Source organism: Asterias amurensis, chromosome 6, assembly GCF_032118995.1.
Source record: "Asterias amurensis chromosome 6, ASM3211899v1".
NCBI classification, from domain to species: domain Eukaryota; kingdom Metazoa; phylum Echinodermata; class Asteroidea; order Forcipulatida; family Asteriidae; genus Asterias; species Asterias amurensis.
This window is the reverse complement of record NC_092653.1, coordinates 25647535-25665368: the sequence shown is the minus strand read 5'-3', so window position 1 is coordinate 25665368 and position 17834 is coordinate 25647535. Positions and strand designations below refer to the sequence as shown.

The following is a 17834-nucleotide window of genomic DNA, read 5'->3' as shown; positions in this document are numbered from 1 at the left end:
AGCGAAAAAATCGTAAAGAAAATCGAAATGTGCTAATGCGTTTATGCGCACATTTGAACAATTGAGAACAATATGCGCATATTTAAATTGTTCTTTTAATGAACACTACGCTAATAAGCAATAATGAACAAAAACAAACAAAATTGTAAAAAAACATGAAAATCAAATTGCGCAAATGCGTATATGCAAACATGTTAACAATTGAGGGCAGTATGCACATAGTGAAAATCGCTCTTTTAAAGAACACAGCAAACACTAACAAAACCTAAAAACAATCAAAATGCGCAAATGCCTATAAAAATGCGCGTACATTTCCACAATTGAGGGCAGATATAAAACGCTTTTTAAAAGTTCATTATAAACAACAACAAAATTGGAGAGAAAATCGAAAAGCGCAAATGCATATAATAAAAAAATGCGTACTTTTTAACAATTCAGGGAAGAATGCACATATTGAAAATCGCTCTTTTAAAGAACATAACAAACACTAACAAAACCTAAAAACAATCAAAATGCGCAAATGCCTATATATATGCGCGTACATGTGCACAATTGAGGGCAGATATAAAAACGCTCTTTAAAAAATATTAAAAACAACAAAATCGGAGAGAAAAATTGAAAAGCACAAATGCGTATACGCGTAGATTTTAACAATTGAGGGCAGTATGCACATATTGAAAATCGCTCTTTTAAAGAACACAGCAAACACTAACAAAACCTAAAAACAATCAAAATGCGCAAATGCCTTTTTATATGCATGTACTTTTCCAAAATTGAGGGCAGATATAAAAACGCTCTTTAAAAAATATTAAAACAACAAAATCGGAGAGAAAAATCGAAAAACGCAAATGCGTAAATGCGTACATTTTAATAATTGAGGGCAGTATGCACATATTGAAAATCGCTCTCTTAAAGAACACATCAAACATTAACAAAACCTAAAAACAATCAAAATGCGCAAATGCCTTTTTATATGCATGTACTTTTCCAAAATTGAGGGCAGATATAAAAACGCTCTTTAAAAAATATTAAAACAACAAAATCGGAGAGAAAAATCGAAAAGCGCAAATGCGTAAATGCGTACATTTTAATAATTGAGGGCAGTATGCTCATATTGAAAATCGCTCTCTTAAAGAACACATCAAACATTAACAAAACCTAAAAACATCAAAATGCGCAAATGCCTATATATATGCGCGTACATTTGCACAATTGAGGGCAGATATAAAAACGCTTTTTAAAAGTTCATTATTAACAACAACAAAATCGAAGAGAAAATCAAAAAGCGCAAAGGCGCATAATAAAAATGCTTACTTTTTAACAATTCAGGGAAGAATGCACAATTGAAAATCGCCCTCTAAACAACACAACAAACACTAACAAAACCTAAAAACAATCAAAATGCGCAAATGCCTATATGTATGCGCGTACAATTGCACAATTGAGGGCAGATATAAAAATGGTCTTTGAAAAATATTAAAAACAACAAAACCGGAGAGAAAAATCAAAAAGCGCAAATGCGTAAATGCGTACATATTAACCGTTGAGGGCAGTATGCACATATTGAAAATCGCTCTTTTAAAGAACACAACAAACACTGACAAAACCTAAAAACAATCAAAAAGCGCAAATGCCTATGCGTGTACTTTTCCACAATTGAGGGCAGATATAAAAACGCTCTTTAAAAAATATTAACACAACAAAAACGGAGAGAAAAATCAAAAGCGCAAATGCATAAATGCGTACATTTTAATCATTGAGGGCAGAATGCACATATACAAAATCGCTTTTTTAAAGAAAACTACAACACTAAAAAAAAATACATGAAATTCGTGTATTTACACATTTTTTAAAGTCCCACCCCTACAAATCAATTAATCCTACCATGACACTATAAAATAGCGGAGTTGACGATATTTCAACTCAAGAACCATTCCTAGTCGTCCATGTTTAAAACCCCTCAACCAAAATGTACTCCTAGCTAACTGTAACCAGCCACCCCCTAACCCCTATCCCCAAGAAGCAATATCCAGCATGCTTGCCGTCAACTAACCCTAACCCTAACCCCAAGTCATCAGCAATATCCACCTGGCTTGTCGTCAACCAACCCGTACCCTAACTCCAAGTCATCAGCAGTCTTGTCCAGACCTCATCAACACCCTAAGCCCAGTCCTCTCAGAAGCCCAACCCCAGCGACTGCCATCCAGCCCTCCAGCAACCCAACCCAAGTGACCGCCATATAGCGATCCAGTCTTGTCAGCAGCCCAGCTCTACTGACTGCCTTTTAGCACTCCATCCCCTCAGCCCCAAGAAATCTGAGCCAGCAAAGCCCTTGGTCAACCCTCAGATCAGCTAAAAATCCAAGGCTTGAGCCAGGCAAAACTTTTGGTGAGAAATTTGTGAAAAATTTTCTAAGTCCAAATGCGGTAAATTCATCACTCCAAAAACCGTTAGATTTTTATAACAGCTCAGTAGCGCAGCAGTGAGAGAGAGTGCTTACAGAGTGGAAGGTCCCCGGTTCAAGCCCTACCCATTTTTACTAGAATTTAAAAAAATTCTTTATTTTAATGGTAAAAGGGTCCTGGAGAGGATTTGAACCCACCCGGCTCACAGCCCCAGGATTCTGGGGGCTGTGAGCTAACCCGCTGCGCTACGGCGGCTCTTGAAAAAAATCGCTCGGAACTAATATTTAAACCTTAGGATGGGGGGGTCCAAAAAAAATAAAAAATTTAAATGAGATGAGATGAGACCTATGAACTTTGACATCACCAGAAAAGCAAATGAGAAAAACAGAAAAGTCATGCAATACTTTAAAGAGGATCTTTATTAATTCACCAATGATAAATACAAATAATTGTAAATAGAAGTAAAGAAGATACAAATACTTGTGGGTCAATTAAGGAATTTCTACAAGTATTTAAAATTAAAATAACTCTAAATTTCTTTCATTAAAATTAATTAATTAATTAGTTACTTAGAAATGCTTAGAATTAAACGCATCAATTTCCAAACAACATACTTTTCAAAAACATTTGGTAACCTTAATCAAACGCAAGCCATGTTATTTGTTCTAAAAATTTAAACTGATTTTGGAAAACATGAAGAAATTGTTTCTTTCCAGTACTTCAATGTGTTTTTTATACAACCCTATATGATACTTAATGAATCGAGTACATGATATAAAGATGTTTTGCATCTTTCATAAAAATTCACTAAATAGCACGCAAATCAACATAAAATAAAGTGTTTAAAAACACTGATGTTTTTTAACGTTAGTTGTCAATGTTTTGGTAGAAACCCCATGGGATTTTAAGTGCCTTTTGTTGAATACATGGCTTGCTTTAATACACAACTTTTATTAATATTTGTCCACATACATAATATTCTTAGTGTGACTACTTCTACCCTAGCAATGAGCAACACATGTTCAGCTTTATACATTGGGGGGGGGGGGGGGGGTATACTGTTATCATGACGGGCGTCTTTTGGACACCTTGATGGTGAAATCTCAGCATGAATTTTTACATGTTATTGATTGTACGCAAACAATTTTGTCCCCCTGTTGATAAATTTCCAGCATATTGTTTTTTTGCTTAAACCTTTGGGGGCACGAGGGGATGCATCATTTGTTTCTAGGTTGCACTTCTGGTAAATTGAATTCCATTCTATTTTATCTTCAATTAGCTGGTGTTTTGGCGCTATTTATTGGGGTTTTTTCCCCCAAGATAATCTGAGGTGGAGGTAAATACAAAACACAGTTTGCGTGTACTTTATAGCAACCAAAGGTTTTTAAACATTGAAGTTACTATAAATATCGAGTTTGCCAACTGCGACATTTACATCCAGTAATTGTTTAATTTCAAGGCCCAGAGTTCAAATGGGGAAGGGGAGTTGCATTGAAACCAGCTGAGAGAGGGGGCACCCCACCCCCTTGTTACACCACTGCAAACCAGTTTGTTTAATTAGGCTAATTAAGGTACACACAATAATTTAATCATAGCGACTGTATACAATATCCACAATGCTGACAACATTTTATTGTGTTTATCAATTTTATTACAACATAGAGGGGGTGCATCATGACACCATGATCACACCGACTACCCTCACCCATAATACCTAGGGCAGGAAGAGACTCGCTCCTGGTCTTACTAACAATTTCAACATTATATTTATATTATCTCTATGCCTAAATCTTGCTAGATTCTGTTACCCAAACGAGCAAATCGATCATTTTACTTAACTCAACTTTAAAAAGAAATGTACCCCTCGTTCCGCAGCCATGCTTGAATGACAGTGAAAGAACTGTAGAGCCAAGGGCTCATGACAGTGATAGAACTGTAGAGCCAAGGGTTCATGACAGTGATAGAACTGTGGAGCCAAAGGCTCATGACAGTGATAGAACTGTGGAGCCAAAGGCTCATGACAGTGATAGAACTGTAGAGCCAAGGGCTCATGACAGTGATAGAACTGCAGAGTCAAGGGCTCATGACAGTGATAGAACTGCAGAGTCAAGGGCTCATGACAGTGATAGAACTGTGGAGCCAAAGGCTCATGACAGTGATAGAACTGTAGAGCCAAGGGCTCATGACAGTGATAGAACTGCAGAGTCAAGGGCTCATGACAGTGATAGAACTGTAGAGCCAAGGGCTCATGACAGTGATAGAACTGTAGAGCCGAGGGCTCATGACAGTGATAGAACTGTGGAGCCAAAGGCTCATGACAGTGATAGAACTGAAAAGCTAAGGGCGCATGACAGTGAAAGAACTGTACAGCCAAGGGCTCATGACAGTGAAAGAACTGTAGAGCCAAGGGCTCATGACAGTGATAGAACTGTAGAGCCGAGGGCTCATGACAGTGAAAGAACTGTAGAGCCAAGGGCTCATGAGAGTGAAAGAACTGTAGAGCCAAGGGCTCATGACAGTGAAAGAACTGTAGAGCCAAGGGCTCATGAGAGTGAAAGAACTGTAGAGCCAAGGGCTCATGACAGTGATAGAACTGAAGAGCCAAGGGCTCATGACAGTGAAAAAACTGTAGAGCCAAGGGCTCATGACAGTGATAGAACTGAAGAGCTGAGGGCTCATGACAATAATAGAACTGTAGAGCCAAGGGCTCAAGACAGTGATAGAACTGTAGAGCCAAGGGCTCACGACAGTGAAAGAACTGTAGAGCCAAGGGCTCATGACAGTGATAGAACTGCAGAGCCGAGGGCTCATGACAGTGATAGAACTGAAGAGCCAAGGGCTCACAACAGTGATAGAACTGTAGAGCCAAGGGCTCGTGACAGTGAAAGAACTGTAGAGCCAAGGGCTCATGAGAGTGAAAGAACTGTAGAGCCAAAGGGCTCATGACAGTGATAGAACTGAAGAACCAACAGTGATAGAACTGAAGAGCTGAGGGCTCATGACAGTGAAAGAACTGAAGAGTCGAGGGCTCATGACAGTGATAGAACTGTAGAACCAAGGGCTCACGACAGTGAAAGAACTGCAGAGCCGAGGGCTCATGACAGTGAAAAAACTGTAGAGCCAAGGGCTCATGACAGTGATAGAACTGTAGAGCCAAGGGCTCATGACAGTGATAGAACTGCAGAGCCGAGGGCTCAGGACAGTGATAGAACTGTAGAGCCAAGGGCTCAAGACAGTGAAAGAACTGCAGAGCCGAGGGCTCATGACAGTGAAAAAACTGTAGAGCCAAGGGCTCATGACAGTGATAGAACTGTAGAGCCAAGGGCTCATGACAGTGATAGAACTGCAGAGCCGAGGGCTCATGACAGTGAAAAAACTGTAGAGCCAAGGGCTCATGACAGTGATAGAACTGTAGAGCCGAGGGCTCATGACAGTGAAAGAACTGTAGAGCCAAGGGCTCATGACAGTGAAAGAACTGTAGAGCCAAGGGCTCATGACAGTGATAGAACTGAAGAGCCAAGGGCTCATGACAGTGATAGAACTGAAGAGCCAACAGTGATAGAACTGAAGAGCTGAGGGCTCACGACAGTGAAAGAACTGAAGAGTCGAGGGCTCATGACAGTGATAGAACTGTAGAACCAAGGGCTCACGACAGTGAAAGAACTGTAGAGCCAAGGGCTCATGACAGTGAAAGAACTGTAGAGCCAAAGGCTCATGACAGTGATAGAACTGTAGAACCAAGGGCTCATGACAGTGATAGAACTGTAGAGCCAAAGGCTCATGACAGTGATAGAACTGCAGAGCCGAGGGCTCATGACAGTGAAAGAACTGAAGAGTCGAGGGCTCATGACAGTGATAGAACTGTAGAACCAAGGGCTCATGACAGTGAAAGAACTGTAGAGCCAAGGGCTCATGACAGTGATAGAACTGTAGAACCAAGGGCTCACGACAGTGATAGAACTGTAGAGCCAAAGGCTCATGACAGTGATAGAACTGCAGAGCCGAGGGCTCATGACAGTGAAAGAACTGTAGAGCCAAGGGCTCATGACAGTGATAGAACTGTAGAGCCAAGGGCTCGTGACAGTGAAAGAACTGTAGAGCCAAGGGCTCATGAGAGTGAAAGAACTGTAGAGCCAAAGGGCTCATGACAGTGATAGAACTGAAGAACCAACAGTGATAGAACTGAAGAGCTGAGGGCTCATGACAGTGAAAGAACTGAAGAGTCGAGGGCTCATGACAGTGATAGAACTGTAGAACCAAGGGCTCACGACAGTGATAGAACTGTAGAGCCAAGGGCTCATGACAGTGATAGAACTGTAGAGCCAAGGGCTCATGACAGTGAAAGAACTGTAGAGCCAAGGGCTCATGACGGTGATAGAACTGTAGAGCCAAGGGCTCATGACAGTGATAGAACTGCAGAGCCGAGGGCTCATGACAGTGAAAAAACTGTAGAGCCAAGGGCTCATGACAGTGATAGAACTGTAGAGCCGAGGGCTCATGACAGTGAAAGAACTGTAGAGCCAAGGGCTCATGAGAGTGAAAGAACTGTAGAGCCAAGGGCTCATGACAGTGATAGAACTGAAGAGCCAAGGGCTCATGACAGTGATAGAACTGAAGAGCCAACAGTGATAGAACTGAAGAGCTGAGGGCTCATGACAGTGAAAGAACTGAAGAGTCGAGGGCTCATGACAGTGATAGAACTGTAGAACCAAGGGCTCACGACAGTGATAGAACTGTAGAGCCAAGGGCTCATGACAGTGATAGAACTGTAGAGCCAAGGGCTCATGACAGTGAAAGAACTGTAGAGCCAAGGGCTCATGACAGTGATAGAACTGTAGAGCCAAGGGCTCATGACAGTGAAAGAACTGCAGAGCCGAGGGCTCATGACAGTGAAAGAACTGTAGAGCCAAGGGCTCATGAGAGTGAAAGAACTGTAGAGCCAAAGGGCTCATGACAGTGATAGAACTGAAGAGCCAACAGTGATAGAACTGAAGAGCCAAGGGCTCATGACAGTGATAGAACTGTAGAGCCAAGGGCTCATGACAGTGAAAGAACTGTAGAGCCAAGGGCTCATGAGAGTGAAAGAACTGTAGAGCCAAAGGGCTCATGACAGTGATAGAACTGAAGAGCCAACAGTGATAGAACTGAAGAGCCAAGGGCTCATGACAGTGATAGAACTGTAGAGCCAAGGGCTCATGACAGTGAAAGAACTGTAGAGCCAAGGGCTCATGACGGTGATAGAACTGTAGAGCCAAGGGCTCGTGACAGTGAAAGAACTGTAGAGCCAAGGGCTCATGAGAGTGAAAGAACTGTAGAGCCAAAGGGCTCATGACAGTGATAGAACTGAAGAGCCAACAGTGATAGAACTGAAGAGCCAAGGGCTCATGACAGTGATAGAACTGTAGAGCCAAGGGCTCATGACAGTGAAAGAACTGTAGAGCCAAGGGCTCATGACGGTGATAGAACTGTAGAGCCAAGGGCTCATGACAGTGATAGAACTGCAGAGCCAAGGGCTCATAACAGTGATAGAACTGTAGAGCCAAGTGCTCAAGACAGTGATAGAACTAAAGAGCCAGGGGCTTATGGAAGTGATAGAACTGAAGAGCTGAGGGCTCATGACAGTGAGGGTAATGTAAGGCTTAATTTTAAATTGTTTAAATCAAATTAAAAAAAATTAAATATAAAACAAATATTTTTAAAATGTATGTTATGAAGAAACTTTGTATGAAACTACATACACGCATGACAAATTAAGTCATGTGTTACCATTTGTATTACCAAAGAGAGGCTTGGTGATTTGCTACCTGAACGCACTACACATACATACAAAAACTCCCTCAGAGAAAACATATTATTTAAACTCTTTCCTTACAGGTACATTTATAATGCGTTTCACACCAAGATGAAAGTGTGGGACTAAATTACTATTAAATGCTTACTACTTAATATTATTATAAGCATTACGAGTAGTTTGAGCAGCAGAAACAAGCGTTATCATGCATTGCCAAAAGAAACCATACGCACCAAGGAAAAAAACGTCTTTATTTTTAGCATGCCCATGTTCACTGCCTTTTCAAATTTGTTTAAACAATCATTTTACTTATTAACTACTTGTTTAATAATTTATGTTGATTAAACGCACAGAATAATTTAAAATAACAGGTAAGGGGGGCGTTATTAACGTTTGGGAGTAGGGGGGGGGTTAGTAACGTTATGGGAATGGGGCTAAATTTCATTCAGGCCTTATTTAATTGTACACAAGTAATTTTTGTTCACATGGTTAAGAAATAAAATAAAAATGAATCAAACATTGGGAGTATTGTTATATCTTGATAACTAATTAATTGCCCCCCCCCCATTTACTCATATTGTGTTAAATGTTAGTAACAGTCAGATGTTTGTATAAAATACATTTATTTCATTTATTTCATTTTTTCAATGCAATGTGCTTTTGTATTTGATTAAACTCTCTTTTTAATAATTCATACTTTACTCTTTACATTTTTTCTACAAGTAAATCATTCCCATCCCCCTTTTCATTAATTAATGGTTAGTTATTTTATTCTGTTAATTGGTCATGTTTAATTTAGTCATGTTTATTTGTGTTGTAAACAGTATGCATTGCATTTGTAATGCTTTTATTCGTATAATTTGTACATAAAGTAACATGGGCCTAAGTCACATAAGTATTTTTATTCAGCAGTTATTAGGCCTAATGACTGTATTCATTTATATTCATGTTTATTTTATATATTTTAAATTTGTTAGTAGGAACATAATAACCCAATAAGGGCTTACATTTATTTGTACACAAGTAATGTTTTTTCACAGGGTTTAGAAATAAAATGAAAAGGAATAAAACATTGAGAGTATTGATAATAATTATAACAATAATTGGTCCACCCCCCCCCCCCAATATATACTTATGTTGTTAAATGTTAGTAATATTCTGGTATTAGTATAAAATACAGTTATTTTATTTACTTCATTTTTTTCTCTCGTTATTATTGTCAGAAAAAAATAAAAACGTGATGTTAGTTTCATAGATTAAAATTTTTGCATCAGGGATAATTATTATAATTTAACCCGTAACCCCCCCCCCCAACCCAACCCAGACCCAACCAAACCAAATTCCCACAAAACCCACCTCAAACCACCACCCCCAGAACATTTTCTTATTCAAAATATTTATTCCCACCATGGTGAGGGTATGTACAGACACCTATAAATAATAATGTCAGCTAGGACAATACAAATAAAAATCCCCACTTTACTTACTTTTGAACTTAATTCTTAGACCTCGAGCTTTATTTGGTTGGCAGTGACAATTGGGCATGCGGCACTTTAATTTGACGTGTGCAACAACTTTTGATAAATTTTGGATTAATTTATAGCCTCTTTCTTGATAGCAATGCATGATGTTTTGTTTCTCAAATAAGTATCTTAACTACTTTATGACTGTCTCTCAATAACTTAGGAGAGTATTAAAGTAACAAGAATTTGCATGAAATGGCAATGGTTATTTTAAATAAATTGATTGGATTACTATTAATGAATGTTAACAAGTATTTATCATATAAAATTTACTATTATTCATATCCAAATCAACGAGTTCCAAATATTTGGCCAAGAAATTCTTGCTGGACAGATGTTTCTGTTTGTACATTTGTTATTACTCTGTTTTGTCTGTTTATGAAATAAACCAACTCAAGAGGGGAGAGGTTACCAGCACTTGCACCCTCAGCCAGTATCCTCGGCATACGGCTTTCAAATAATACCACAAACAGATCACAAGTAAAGTAAAAATGGTTTTACTGAATTACGTTGAACGAAGAAAATAATTTGTTTATTTTAGAGGGGAGAGGTTACCAGCACTTGCACCCTCAGCCAGTATCCTCAGCATACGGCTTTCAAATAATACCAAAAACAGATCAAAAGTAGAGTAAAAATGGTTTTACTGAATTACGTTGAACGAAAAAAATAATTTGTTTATTTTAGAGGGGAGAGGTTACCAGCACTTGCACCCTCAGCCAGTATCCTCAGCATACGGCTTTCAAATAATACCAAAAACAGATCAAAAGTAAAGTAAAAATGGTTTTACTGAATTACGTTGAACGAAGAAAATAATTTGTTTATTTTAGAGGGGAGAGGTTACCAGCACTTGCACCCTCAGCCAGTATCTTCAGCATACGGCTTTCAAATAATACCAAAAACAGATCAAAAGTAGAGTAAAAATGGTTTTACTGAATTACGTTGAACGAAGAAAATAATTTGTTTATTTTTGAGGGGAGAGGTTACCAGCACTTGCACCCTCAGCCAGTATCTTCAGCATACGGCTTTCAAATAATACCAAAAACAGATCAAAAGTAAAGTAAAAATGGTTTTACTGAATTACGTTGAACGAAGAAAATAATTTGTTTATTTTAGAGGGGAGAGGTTACCAGCACTTGCACCCTCAGCCAGTATCTTCAGCATACGGCTTTCAAATAATACCAAAAACAGATCAAAAGTAAAGTAAAAATGGTTTTACTGAATTACGTTGAACGAAGAAAATAATTTGTTTATTTTAGAGGGGAGAGGTTACCAGCACTTGCACCCTCAGCCAGTATCCTCAGCATACGGCTTTCAAATAATACCAAAAACAGATCAAAAGTAAAGTAAAAATGGTTTTACTGAATTACGTTGAACGAAGAAAATAATTTGTTTATTTTAGAGGGGAGAGGTTACCAGCACTTGCACCCTCAGCCAGTATCTTCAGCATACGGCTTTCAAATAATACCAAAAACAGATCAAAAGTAAAGTAAAAATGGTTTTACTGAATTACGTTGAACGAAGAAAATAATTTGTTTATTTTAGAGGGGAGAGGTTACCAGCACTTGCACCCTCAGCCAGTATCTTCAGCATACGGCTTTCAAATAATACCAAAAACAGATCAAAAGTAGAGTAAAAATGGTTTTACTGAATTACGTTGAACGAAGAAAATAATTTGTTTATTTTTGAGGGGAGAGGTTACCAGCACTTGCACCCTCAGCCAGTATCTTCAGCATACGGCTTTCAAATAATACCAAAAACAGATCAAAAGTAAAGTAAAAATGGTTTTACTGAATTACGTTGAACGAAGAAAATAATTTGTTTATTTTAGAGGGGAGAGGTTACCAGCACTTGCACCGTCAGCCAGTATCCTCAGCATACAGCTTTCAAATAATAAAAAATAATAAAACATATTTTATGTAGAATAAAATGTGGTTTTTACTGCATTTCATAGAACATAAATAAAAAATATAATTTGTACATTTTAGAGGGGAGAGGTTACCAGCACTTGCACCCTCAGCCAGTATCCTCAGCATACGGCTTTTAAATATGACTACAAACATATCTTATGAAGAGTAAAAATAAATATGATTTTTTAATGAAAGTAATTTGTTCATTTTTTGAGGGGAGAGGTTACCAGCACTTGCACCCTCAGCCGGTATCCTCAGCATACGGCTTTTAAATAATGTAAAAAACTGATTTTATGCAGCATAAAGTTTGGTTTTAACTGCCAAATTTGGGAACATAGTCATTAAACAAATTTAGTTTGTACATTTTTTAGGAGAGAGATTACCAGCACTACCCTCAGCCAGTATTCTCAGTATACGGCTGTGAAATTAAACCAATAAACTTGAGTTTTAACACCCAAACCTGAAGTTCTCATTAAACATTAGAGGGGAGAGGTTTCCAGCACTTGCACCCTCAGCCAGTATCCTCAGCATACGGCTTTCAAATAATATTAAAAACTTATGTTTTGCAGAATAATTGTTACCACCAATTGAATCACTAAATTTTATGTAAAATAAAATTTGGTTTTAAATGCCCTAAAAGGTATTATAGTCACAAAATAAATATAAATTTCTACATTTTGAAGGGGAGAGGTTACCAGCACTTGCACCCTCAGCCAGTATCCTCAGCATACGGCTTTCAAATAATATCATCAACTGAACTTTTGTAAATTAAAATGTGGTTTTTAACTGCCTGAAAAGGGATTATAGTCGGCAATAAATCCATTTAGTGTATATTTTGGAGGGGAGAGGTTACCAGCACTTGCACCCTCAGCCAGTATCCTCAGCATACGGCTTTCAAATAATATCATCAACTGAACTTTTGTAAATTAAAATGTGGTTTTTAACTGCCTGAAAAGGGATTGTAGTCGGCAATAACTCCATTTAGTGTATATTTTGGAGGGGAGAGGTTACCAGCACTTGCACCCTCAGCCAGTATCCTCAGCATACGGCTTTCAAATAATATCATCAACTGAACTTTTGTAAATTAAAATGTGGTTTTTAACTGCCTGAAAAGGGATTATAGTCGCCAATAAATATAAATTTCTACATTTTGAAGGGGAGAGGTTACCAGCACTTGCACCCTCAGCCAGTATCCTCAGCATATGGCTTTCTTACAACAAGCATGACAAACCAGATGTCATTTAAGTATGTTAACATTACATTGAACATAATTGTAATAAACAAATTTAGTTTGTGCATTTTTGAGGGGAGAGGTTACCAGCACTTGCACCCTCAGCCAGTATCCTCAGCATACGGCTTTCTATAGCGAACAAGGTCTAAGAAATAGAGATAAAGCTGGATTCATCATCAGTTTGTTCCCAAAGTATGAAGCTACAAGGGTAAATCCAGGCAAGACTAAATGACATCATGCATTGGTCCACAGGATGATGATAGCAACATGACATCCATGAAGACGATCCAGTTAGATGTCACCATTAAAACTATGAGCAGTGGATGTGACGAATCAACTTTTTAATCAGATGTCAAAACTAAAGTTGAATCATGCATTGGTCCAAAGCTTGATGATAGCAAACATGACATCAATGAAGATAATCCAGTTATCTGTCTCCATAAAAACTATGAGCAGTGGATGTGACGAATCAACTTTTTAATCAGATGTCAAAACTAAAGTTGAATCATGCATTGGTCCAAAGCTTGACGATAGCAAACATGACATCCATGAAGATGATCCAGTTAGATGTCTCCATAAAAACTCTGAGCAGTGGATGTGACGAATCAACGTTTCAATCAGGTGGTCTTCATCACAAGCAAGAGATCAATAACACTGATTCACTGCACACAGGCAGGCAGACCCACTATGAGGCCTAGTTGTATCATGAGGAATCCTGACCACAACAATCTACACATTGTTATCACTTAAAACCTGATCCCTTGTCTTAGGTTGCAACCAATCTTAAACACAAAACTGATTTGTAATGAGACTTTCAATTTCAAATTTTAAAACACATCAACCAGTGTATCAAATTACTTGTAATCCTCATTTCAAATAGTTGCTTGTAAGAGTTTAAAAGGGAAAATATGCAGATATTGCATTTGTTGAAACATTCTAACTTTTGGTATGACTTTCACTACGACTTATTTGATCCTAGGCGAGCTAGGCTTTCAAAATTACTAGTATTTTGTACACTGGTCCATGATTAGTTTCAACACTTGTCTGATATCATTGTCCAATATGGTATCAGTGCAGTCTGGCAACAGTTTTGCAAATTTAGACTCTAATCGAAACCGTTATTTCTTGCTCTTGTTCTTGTCCGTCATGTCTTGTTTCTCCAACTTGACTTGCGCACTTGCTGTGTTCTTGTCCATGTTAAAGTTTTTAAGCTTATCACTAGAGTTCGACACTTATAAAAACATTCCTTTCTTGAATCTTCAACTTGATACTTGTGCAGCTGCTCTGCTCTTGTCCTTGCTAAAGTTCATACGCTTAACACTATAAGTTCCTTGGTTATCCGTCCTTAATGACGCAGTTCAAATAGTTCATTCTGTATTCTTGTGCAGTCGTTTCCAAGGAATCTTTGAATGCTTTAAAATAGTTTGTAGTTGGTGAAGCTGGTGCTGATACCTCTGACTAAAGTTCAATGTCATTCCTCAATAGAGGCCGACCGGGATGTAGTATTCTCTGCAGTGTTTTCAAGGGGCTGGTTATGAGGAGCATGCTAAACTCAGCAGCATGTCTATCACTTTCCAATGTTTACTCCGTGGATGTTGTTTTCTTCCAACTCGAGCAAAGTCCTGACAAACCGTAGGGCAGCGAAGTCACAATCTGTTTGAAAAAAATGATAAAAAGGGTCTATAAATAAGTTCATGATCAGTACTTATCAAAAACAATTCTTGTTATTAGTTTCAAACCAAAAGCTCACTAATAATGTTTTCATAGCATTACAAATCCTCCAGAAAATGAACCCTACTTTGAGTTTGAGTACTATAAAACTTCAGAGAAAACTGCATGTGAAGACCCTCAACATTACTGTTTCTTATTTTGATTGCCAATTTATAAAATAAACATGAATTGAGTGTGCCCAACCTTCTGACAAACATAAACTGATTTCACTCAAACAAGATTTGACAAAAAATGTTCACTGACTCTCTGTATGTTGTGTTTATTCAAAATTCTATGAGGTTTTCTTGCTCTCCCGTAAGAAAATGAGGTAGATTTACTTTAAAGGCAGTGGACACTATTGGTAATTACTCAAAATAAATATTAGCATAAAACCCTTCTTGGTAACGAGTAATGGGAAGAGGTTGGTAGTATAAAACACTGTAAGAAACAGCTCCCTCTAAAGTGGAGTGGTTTTTGAGAAAGAAGTAATTTTCAGCGAATTTGATTTTGAGACCTCAGATTTAGAATTTGGGGTCTCGAAATCAAGCATAAAATTATGAAAGCACACAACTTCGTGTGACAAGGGTGTTTTTTCTTTCATTATTATCTCGCAACTTCGAAGACCGGTTGAGCTAAAAATTTTACAGGTTTGTTATTTTATGAATATGTTGAGATACAGCAAGTGAGAAGACTGGTCTTTGACAACTACCAATAGTGTCCAGTGTCTTTAATAAAAAGTTAGAAATACAAGTAATAAACCACAAGGGAAACAAACTGGGTACATAAATCATTTTGGGGAGCAGCTGTTATTGCTGACCCAAAATGTATTCTACCCATCAGTTTACCTTGTCATTTATTACTTGTGTTCAAAAGCAAATCCACATCAAATGTTTGCTACCCATAAACCTACTGTCTTGGTCTGATGAGAACGCAAGAAAATTAACTGCTTCAAAACTTACCAATAAATGGATTGCAAGAATTCTTCTCTCGAGTAAATCTTTCAAGTATGTAAGATGTTGATGTCATCATGGCTTAAAGAGTTGTATGTGTTCTTTCTGAGCGCAGTGCATTCTCCTGTTGCTTTCTGTGTAGTTTGTCTATGATGTCACAGGGTCTATCTTCATTCCTCTGATAGATCTGAGGAACATCTCCACTGTTCCAGCTGCTTGTGCTTTCAAAGCAATAAGTATGCCTGAAACATCAAAAACCAAAATTAGAATTAAAGTTAACTTTTGAATATAGGTATGTTACTTATAATAATGGTAATAATAATAACAAATTCTTATATAGCGCATTTCACAATAAACCGTATCAATGCGCTTTACATTAATCCCCTGGTCATTGGGCCAATAAACATCCCTTTAATCTTTCTCAGCTCCCATTAGGGAGTATACAGCCCCGAGCTGCCGTGGCGCTCCGAAAGCTTTTCATTCACAATATCAACCTCTACCCTCGCAGGTACCCATTTATTCCCCTGGGTGAAGAGAAGCAATTATAGTAAAGTATCTTGCTCAAGGACACAAGTGTCACGACCGGGATTCGAACCCACACTCCGGTGACTTAGCACCAGAACTTCAATTCGATGCTCTTAACTAAGTGATTATTGTGATTATTGTGCAAGGATGTGTTGAAGGTAGTCGCTCACGCGGCCGTGGGGATCACCATAATATAAGGGGATACAACATGTTCTTTTATTTACAAAAACCTAGGTTTATGGGTAGCATTCATTTGAAGTATATCTGTTTTTAAATACAAGTATTAAACTGCAAGGGGAAACTTACTGGGTAGGCTACATATCATTTTGGTGAAAACAATTTTGTCAAAGTTCACCAAGAATTGATTTATGTGTTCCCATCCATTTCTGCTGTTTTACTTGTATTTAAAATGATTGCTACCCATAAACCTACTTCTTTCTTGGTCCAATGATAATACAAGAAAATGAATTGCTTCAAAACTTACCAATAAATGGATTGCAAGAAGTCTTCTCTGGAGTAAATCTTTCAAGTTTGTAAGCCATTGATGTCATCAGGGCTTTTAAAGAGCAGTATGCATTCTTTCTGAGTGTAGTGAATCCTCCTCTTGATGTCTGTGTAGCTTGTCTGTCTACCTTCATTCCTCTGTAACAGATCCGAGGAACATCTCCGCTACTCCTGCAGCATGTGCTTTCAAAGCAATAAGTATGCCTGAAACATAAAACAAAACAAATTAAAATGAAGATTAACTTTTGAATATAGGTATGTTACTTATGTGATTATTGTGCGAGGATGTGTTGAGGGTAGTCGCTCACGCGGCCGTGGGGATCACCATAATATAAGGGGATACAACACTTTCTTTTATTACCAAAAACCTAGGTTTATGGGTAGCATTCATTTGAAGTATATCTGTTTTCAAATACAAGTATTAAACCACAAGGGGAAACTTACTGGGTAGGCTACATATCATTTTGATGACAACAATTTTGCCAAAGTTCACCAAGAATTGATATATGTGTGCCCATCAATTTCTGTCATTTTACTTGTATTTGAAAGCAGATCCACTTCAAATGTTTGCTACCCATAAACCTACTATTTCTTGGTCTGATGAGAATGCAAGAAAATTAATTGCTTAAAAACTTACCAATAACTGGATTGCAAGAAGTGTCCCCCAGAGTAAATCTTTCAAGTGTCTTGTCCACTATTCTAGCTGCTTGTTCTTTCAAAGCAATTAATATGCCTGCAACATCAAATAAAACAATATAAAATGAAGATAACTTTTAAATATAGGAATGTTACTTTATATGTGAAGACTTTGTCATTATGAAAGAGACATATTTTTCCTAATTGTCAGGAAAGTTGAGTTCAGTCACTGGAGGTGTAATTAGTCACCGAGGATAATACCAACCCAACACCATAATAAATGCTTGAACAATTGTTTAACAGGAAATTCTATAATTGATTTTCAGCGAAAGAGAAATTAAATGCCCATTTGATATTTTGTTAGATTCAAAGTCAGCTATTTTCTTGCAAAGATTTTACACAATGAGCTAGCCTGTTATTATCCAATTCAAAAACACAAGCCGACAAGGCTTACATGGGCTTGAGTTTACTGACCGACACTTAAACTCACTGGTCCTGGGCTGGTGCCTGTGGTCCAATGTTGATTTCAAGCCCTGGTCAATAAGTTTTTGGATATAATAATAATAAGATAATAATAAGAATTTGGGGGGCTAATCATCCTTACTCGCAGCTAACAGGTGAATAGCGAAGGACACGGCTACAGGCATGTAGA

The 17834-nt window shown here is 37.9% G+C and overlaps 1 long non-coding RNA gene across 1 annotated transcript; it reads right to left on the bottom strand.

Moving 5' to 3' along the window:
- Nucleotides 1-12353: 12353 nt before the first annotated feature.
- LOC139938813 (uncharacterized) lies at nucleotides 12354-17257 on the bottom strand. Its single transcript, XR_011786205.1, has 4 exons — nucleotides 17184-17257; nucleotides 16527-16750; nucleotides 15527-15759; nucleotides 12354-14510 (listed from the first exon to the last, which is right to left on the bottom strand). It is a non-coding gene; the product is annotated as an uncharacterized lncRNA (long non-coding RNA).
- Nucleotides 17258-17834: the final 577 nt, after the last annotated feature.